Consider the following 8,563-nt stretch of genomic DNA (forward strand, 5'->3'; position numbering starts at 1 on the left):
GGAAGCTCATCAACACCCATGAAGCAAGGAGGGTAGAAAATTTGTTCAAGCAGTCAAGTCTGATCCAGCTCAACAGCTCACTGTTTGTCAGAGGGATTTTATAAAGCTCCCTATGAGATGAAGTGTATGTGCTAATCCATATGAGATTAGATTCCCTACAGTGTGGAAACAGGCCCTTCGGCCCGACAAGTCCACACTGCCCCTTGAAGCATCCCACCCAGACCCATCCCCCTATAACCCACACACCCCTGAACACTATGGGCAATTTAGCTTGGCCGATCCACCTAGCCTGCACATCTTTGGACTGTGGGAGGAAACCAGAGCACCCAGAGGAAACCTACGCAAACACAGGGAAATGTGCAAACTCCGCACAGACAGTCGCTCAAGCCTGGAATCAAACCGGGGTCCCTGGTGCTGTGAGGCTGTAGTGCTAACCACTGAGCCTCCGTGCCGCCCAATATGCTCTGCTTGGTAGTTTGGTCTCAGTATGTTCCCAATTAGCCAATCCATCAACAGTGTTTTAAACACACAAACACATCAGTATTATCCATGGCCTTTTGATGTATAATGAAGTGGTCCCCCTCCATCAGGACATCCACAGCTGGAATTTCTTGTCCTCTTGTGGAGGTGGTCTCTGACTGCAGTACCTGAGTTACTCATAGACAGGAGCTGGAGAAATCATCTTCTGCCTTGCTTCTATTCCATCTAGACCTAGGCAAAGCCTTAGCACTGATTTCTTTGAGTTCAAGGAGATCTTTTCCTCTTCATGGTTGGCAACTGTTCCTGATAGATTGAAAGGTAACAGCTCAACCAATCCACCTCAGAGGGTGCAATGTTCCTCTTTGAAATCCAAGCTTCCTACAAGGAATCCCTGCCTACTCCCCAGTAATGGGCCATAATTTATCACTGCCTGTTTCCAATCCTTTGCAGCTTCTTGTAGATTTGCCCTCATTCCTGGTTCACTGAGGTACCATCTGCTGGGAAGTGGGGAGAATGGTACAGGGAATAAAAAGAAACCTCCTAAAAACAATTGTTTCAGAAATAGTAGGAATTACAGATGCTGGAGAATCTGAGATACAAGGTGCAGAGCTGGATGAACACAGCAGACCAAGCAGCAGCAGAGGAGCGGGAACATTTGACTTTTCTGGTCGGAAGCCTTCTTCAGAAATGGGGGAGGGGAATGGGATTCTGAAATAAATAGGGAGACAGGGGGAGGCAGATAGAAGATGGATAAAGGAGAAGATAGGGTGAGAGGAGACAAACAGGTCAAAGTGGCAGGGTTAGAGCCAGTGAAGGTGAATGTAGGTGGGGAGTTAGGGAGGTGGTAGGTCAGTCCAGGGAGGATGGACAGGTCGGGGGGGGCAGGATGAGGTTAGTGGGTGGGGGAAGCAAAAAGAACAATTATGATTTTCATTCAAAGCATCTCAACCGCCGGTCTAGACTGCTCCAGAATGGCATCATCCTGTGCTAAATGCTGATGGGCCAAAGGCTACGAATTTAACCTCTTTCCCTTTCCCAGGCATGAACACCACTTGTTATGTTGCAGGACCATGAACAAGTACACCAGAATGAAAAATGTTATCAGGTGGATTAAGCTCAGGCCTCCAGTGACTCAGGGCTCCTGACCTGCCCACACTGGATAAAGGCTTCCAGTTCAGATTCCAGAATCAACAGAGCACATGCATCGTATCAGAGAAGCTCCAAAAGTTCAGACCGAGCCTTTCCCACACACCAAATGGCATTGTTCAAAGGAAGAGAATTGCTTTGGTTTTGTTAAAAGACAAATTAATAACTAGATGGTTTCTGTATTCAGATCCCCAGAAGGACGGCAAATCAACCAAACATGACTGTCACATGGGGTGAAGATCATCACAGCTATACTTGCCATGCTTCCATCCATACTTAAGTACATCCTCCTGAACCAGCAGTGGAACTCAATCCACATTCTGAGAGACTTTTCAAAACCAATGAAAATATTTTCTGTAGCAAATGAACCACTGAGAGCCCTCCTTCCTCAACATGAATTGAGAACAGTGGCAACAAAAGAGTTTTGGTGTTGGGGCTAGGTTGTGGGAGTATGCAAAATGAAAGTGTCTAATATTCCAGGAATGTCAATATTTAAATTACAATTATTTTTCAAGAACAAACAAAAGACTACAGGAAATAACATATAATGGAAAGCCCAATTATACTCTTGCACAGCATACATCTTCGGTGATGCTTGTGAACATTGATTGGAACTAACCGATAAAGTACTACAAATGATCTCTCCTCCTCATTTCTGGGTACAGTGTAAATATTTAACAAAAGGTTGTTGTTCACTAGCATAAGGACAGACTCATCTCTCTGTGACCACAGTATTATCTTAAAACACATAGATAGGCAGCTAATTATAGAGTCATAGTCATCGAGTTGTATAGCAAAGAGATGGACTCTTCAGTCCAACTAGTCCATGCTGAACATAATCCCAAGTAAACTAGTCCCACCTACCTGCTCCTGGCCCATATGCCTCCGAACTTTTCTTATTCATATATACATCTAAATATCTTTTAAATGCTGTAATTGTACCCGCATCTACCACTCCATCAGGAAATTCATTCCACTCGTGAACCACCCACTGTGAAAAAATTTGCTGATCATGTCTTTTTTAAATCTCTCCCCTTTCAACTTTAAAAGGTGTCCCCAGTCTTGAAATTCCCCTTCTTAAGGAAAAGACAACTGCCAACTCTATCTGTACTTCTCATTATTTTATAAACCTTGATCAGGTCACTTCTCGGCCTCCTACGCTCCAATAAAAAAAATCCAGCCTTTCTTTATAACTCAAACCTTCCACACCAGGAAATAACCTGGTAAATCTCTTCTGAACTCTCTCCAGCTTCGTAATATCCTTCCTATAACTGGGCAACCAGAATTCGACACGCTATTCCAGAAGAGGCCTCACCAAGGTGCTGTACAACCTCAACATTTCATCACAACTCCCGTACTCCTATACCTGAGCAATGAAGGCAAGCATGCCAAAAGCCTTTTTAACGTTCTTTCTGCATGTGATGCAAACTTTAAAGAATTAGGCACCTGCACCCTGAGGTCCCTCTGTTCTACAACACTACTCAAAGCCTAGCCATTAATTGCTATAAGCTGTACCCTTGTTTGTTGTATCAAAATGCAAAACCACATATTTATCCAGATTGAACTCCATCTGCCATTTTTCAGCCTATTGACCCATTTGGTCAAGATCCCTTTGTAATCTTAGAAAACCTTCCTCACTGCAATGCCACCAATTTTGGTGTCATCCACAGACTTACTAACCATGTCTTCTATATTCTCATCCAAATCGTTTATATAAATGACAAACAAAAGAGGACCCAGAACCGATCCCTGTGGATCACTGCTGGTCACAGGCCTCCAGTGCAAAAAGCAGCCCTCCACCATGACTCTCTATCTCCTGCTGTTAAGCCAATTATGTATCCAATTCGCAAGCTCACCCTGAATCCCATTAAACCAACTTTACTAATTAATTTACCATGTAGAACCTCGTCAAAGGCTTTGGTAAAATCTAAATAAACAACTTCTCTGTGATAGCTAGGTGTGGAGCTGGATGAACAAAGCAGGCCAAGCAGCATCTTAGGAGCAGGAAAGCTGACTTTAGGCCTGAAACGTCAGCTTTCCTGCTCCTAAGATGCTGCTTGGCCTGCTGTGTTCATCCAGCTCCACACCTTGCTATCACAGATTTTCCAGCATCTGCAGTTCCTATTATTTCCCTACTGCTCTGCCATCATCAACATTTTTGGTAACTTCCTCAATAAACTCAATTAAGTTTGTGAGGCACGTTTTTCCTCAGACAAAACTATGCTGACTATTCCTAATTAATTTTTGCCTCTCTAAATGCTGATAAATACTATCTTTTACATTCACCTCCAACAATTTACCCACAACTGAAGTCAGGGTGACAGGTCAATAGTTCCCTGATTTCTCCTTACAGCCTTTCTTAAACAAAGGTACAACATTAGCCACTCTCCAATCATCAGGCACCTCACCTACAGTTATAGATGATGCAAAAATCTTTGCAAGGGGTCTCATAATTTCCTCCCTTGCCTCTCACAACATTCTGGGATACATTAGATCAGGTCCCGGAGATTTATCCACCTTTATATTCTCTAAGACCTCCCAAACGACCTCTTCTGTAACGTGCTCTATTTTTAAAGCATTAAAGTTTTTTCGCTGCATTCTGTAGAATCTATTTCTTTCTCCACAGTAGAAACGGATACAAAATATTCATCTAGTTCCTGCTGCTTCCAGTTTTACCGTACCCGATAGTGCAAGATAGACTGAATTGTAATATGGCTGAGTAGGTGGAATGTGGACAAGATATGAAAAGTTTCAGGTGGCACGGTGCTTTAGTTGTGAGAAGGGGTCAAATTATGATTATAAGGTAGCTGATGATGAGGACTGATGAGCTGAACAGCCAGAGCTAAGGAGTACCATTGTAAAGATATGACATTTAAGACATAAACACTTCAGTGTCAAGTGTAACAAGTCAGGCAGGTTTTAAATCTTACCCAGTTCCAGTAGTTCTGAGCTGGGTGCAGTGATTACTCATGGAATGTAGTTGTGAAAGCCAAGCCATCCCTGTTTGTTCCCAGAAGCAAATGTAGCTTTTCCTTTGCTTTCTGTTTGCTGTTGCTGAATTAAAAATAACATGTTCAACCATCTGGATGTTTTCCAGTATGTGATGCACCCATATTGAGCACAGACAAGACGTCAGGGTTCCAAGATGAGATGACACTAATGATGGGTGACCTTGACTCTTACAGTTGCAGTTACAATAAATATCGACTGGATGGGGGATGATGTAAACTTACAATACATTTACAAATGTAGTACTTGTCCTTGTAACGGAGGGTCAGCCCTGCTACCTACATGACCTCAGCAGTGTTCCTTTCACATTCTGTTCCCACTATGTGCTCCTGTCTGACAGTGCTTGTCCTGGCGTACAGATGGCCTTTAAAAATAGCACCAGAGCCAGGACTCTGAAGAGGTCCCTGGCAGTATCAAATAGTCCTGCCATTGCGGAGTGGAAGGTATGGTGAGTGCGGTGCCACAGAGGCACAGTGTTTCACAAATGAGGTACGCTTCCAAAGAAGAGTGCAGGAAAACTTATTAGGGCTCACAGAGAGAAGTCATCTATGAAACTTATCAAAACTGACACAGCTAATTTCAGGTAAATTTCTGCCTTATATATTATCAGCATTGAACAGAGACTGTAAAGGCTTTGACAAGAAATATGTCTGTCAGAAATAGATTACAAAATAGGAATTGTCCAGGAATTAAGTGTATTTTATCCCCTGCTCTCCTTCCATTTGTCTCCTTGGACTGAACAGGTTGATACATTCCTCATGTCAGGTTCATTGTTATATGTCTTTTTTTGGCCCCTTGTCCAAGGTAGTTTTTTTTTTATCTGAGCTTTAATAGCCAGTTTCAGGATCACCAGTCAGAAGCCAGCTGATTTATTTCAATTCCTAAACACTAAATCAAACACCCCTTAACATACTGTCCATCTAATATAAGTCTAGTCTATTGAATAAAAGCTGAAAATTCTGGAAATACTCAACAGATCATGCAACAGCTGGGGAGAGAAAAACAGCTTTAACCTTTTGGATATTGGCCTTCCATAAGAACCGAGAAGTATTAGAAGTGTAATAGATTTAAGTATTTGAAAGGAAGAGGGTATGGTGAGGACAAAAGAGAAGTTATGCAACAGAATGAATATTGTTTGCTAGCCCAAGACATATTCCAATCCCACATTGTTGATGATATAGTCCATGAAATAAGATCTGCCAACAGTGCAAAGGCAACTATTTCCAATAGCCCCAGAAGTATTATTCAGCTCTTGGATGTATGTGCAAATAAAATGGTCAAGGGTAACTTCCAAAATATGGGAAAGAAGCTTAAAAAATATTCACTCAAGCTGGAAATGTGTCAGTACTCTCACTAACAATATTGTGCCAATGGGTCAGCGATACATAAAATTAAGTTGACCCCAATATTAGTAAAATATAATTTCTAAAATGTGGAATAAAAAATCCATTCAACAGTATCGAAGATGATTACGTGGGAATTATGATGCCAATATCAATGATGAAGATGAGAAAGACCTGCATGAAAATGTTTTGCGTCCAGGCTATTGGGACGAACTGCTTGGTGATCCAGATAGCAATCCCCGCTTAATTTATTATCTGTAGTTTGTGAAATAGTTCGTAATGTTATAACTAAATAATGTTAGAAAATTAAGATGAATTTTTAGTGTTGTTGGTTTTTGCTTAAATTCATTTTTTGGACCAAATCAAGAGCAGATGTTAACCCTTCAAGTTCATGATCTCTAACTTTTGGCCAGAGAAACGGACCTCATCCATTGGACTATTACATGAATATATATGGAATTCCTTGAAATAAAACCATATGAACTGATGCCATTAGAGGGCAGTATTGATCTTAATCTCATTAAATATTATGGTGCATTCACCATAAAACAGCATCCATATCCGGTTGGATAAATTCCCAATGTTTACAATGGATGCTAAAGGGCAATCAAATATACATCAAATCATGCTGAAAACCTAGATTAAGTAAGGTGGGCTCAACCTAGAAACTCGAAGTGAGAATAATAAAGTGTTAATCCATTAGTACTGCAGGTAACAATGGCTCTAAAATCACCGGTTAAAATGCTCACCTGCCCTTGTTCATTCAAGGAGATTCCCCAGCAAATTGAAGAAGCAGGTCCCGTTATAAGGTAGATCAATCATTTTCCCAGGTTCATTGAAGCAGTACATACTCCATATCTCTAACCAGAATGTCTAGTGACGCCCTGCTATCCCAATGATTGGGAAGGTCCAAAGAAGAATCTTCTCTGCTCCCAATGGCGATAATGTATCTCCACTGAAATTAATTACCTTTCTGTGTTCTGAAGTCTCTCAGCAGTGCTCACACCCATTTATTCTTAGTTTACCCCCTGAAAATGTATCAGAGCAGGATGGGTAGAAGCTTGTAGGTTAGCCTAGAGAAACGCAACTTGTTGGTGAATATCTGCTTGCGTTTACTCCACCAAAATCTTAAAGAACATGATACTCTCCATTCTGGAATGGCCTTGCATCCTCCCCAGAAGTAATTTTATTAGAATAAGATCTAAAAAAAGTCATAGCAGACTTGAAATGATTATTATTTTTCTCTCTCCATGGATTCTGCCACTTTTTCCAGCGCTTTCTGTCTTGAATTCAGGTTTCCATTGTGCAACGTATTTTGCTTTTTGTCAAGCATGGGCAGGTAAAATGCTGCAGGACGCACCATCTATCCAAGAGGTGGTGATGAGGTTCAATTCATGTGATTACTGAGGTCATTATTGGGAAATTCTGGTCCTTTGTTACAAGGAGGCACAGAGAAGGGGCATGCCATCAAGTAGGCATTTGTCCACTTCCAAGAACAAAACCGCATGTAGCACAAATTACAGGGAGCAGAGAGGACAAACCAATGACAAAGTAATGGGCCGAAGAGTAGCAGCTGAGCATACGTTCTAATAGCAGAAACTTCCAGAAAAGTGTATTGAAAAGTTATTTTCTAAGCCAAACTCTGCAAGTTTGATTTTTGTATGGCCAGCTCCGAGAGTCCTCTGCAATATTTATGATTAAGAGGCTTAGTTACATTTTCACTCAGCTGTCTGCTCCTTAATGATGTGTTCTTTCCAGATAGCCCCTAACTTATTGTATGAACCAAGGTTTATCAAAATAGTGGAAAAGTTCATGTTTGAAGAAGTGTATGAGTGCAACTTCCAGTTAGGGGAATAAATTAAATTTAAATGGCATTCAGCAGCTTTTCTATCTGTTTTCCTATGTATTTTCATAAATTTCATACAGGCACAAGGCAATGGCTACAGTGCATGGAAAATATGCGCACATTCATCACATGTAGGGTCCGACTTGTCAAAGATTGCACATTCACTATTGAAGGAAGCAGATTAAAGTAGGTTAAAAACTCTGTTTTCACTGCAATACGTTGGTTTCATGTTGAATTGTCATTCACAGTTTGATTTTTTTAAAAAACCTGGATGTAATTTGTAGTAAAATAAGTAATGTATTCATGACAATGAAAAAAACTGAGATGACCAAGCGTGGTAGGAATATGTTTAAGCTTGACTAAAAAGCAGAATGACAGCAATCGTATGCATTTATGCAAGCATTAACAATACATAAACACATAAAAGATACACAGCTGCAACATTGTCACAGCAGCTGAGAGGTCAGTTGTCAGAATAAGTATGGCACAGGTAACAATTTACTGGAGTTGGTGCATAGTCAGGATAAATGAGTTTCAATGGCAAAGAATATGAAGGCGACTTGTGAAACTGACTTCCTTCATCTCTAAGGAATATTACAGAACTTACGGAAAGGATGGCTGGAGAACGAGAAAGACATTTTCCGGGGCTCTCAATATTAAAATAGGACAATGTGGACATTCTCTCGGATAACTGGTTCTCCCACCCTTTATTTCAAATCGACTTGTGGACATTTACAGC

Source organism: Stegostoma tigrinum, chromosome 8 (assembly GCF_030684315.1).
Source record: "Stegostoma tigrinum isolate sSteTig4 chromosome 8, sSteTig4.hap1, whole genome shotgun sequence".
In the NCBI taxonomy this organism is placed as follows: domain Eukaryota; kingdom Metazoa; phylum Chordata; class Chondrichthyes; order Orectolobiformes; family Stegostomatidae; genus Stegostoma; species Stegostoma tigrinum.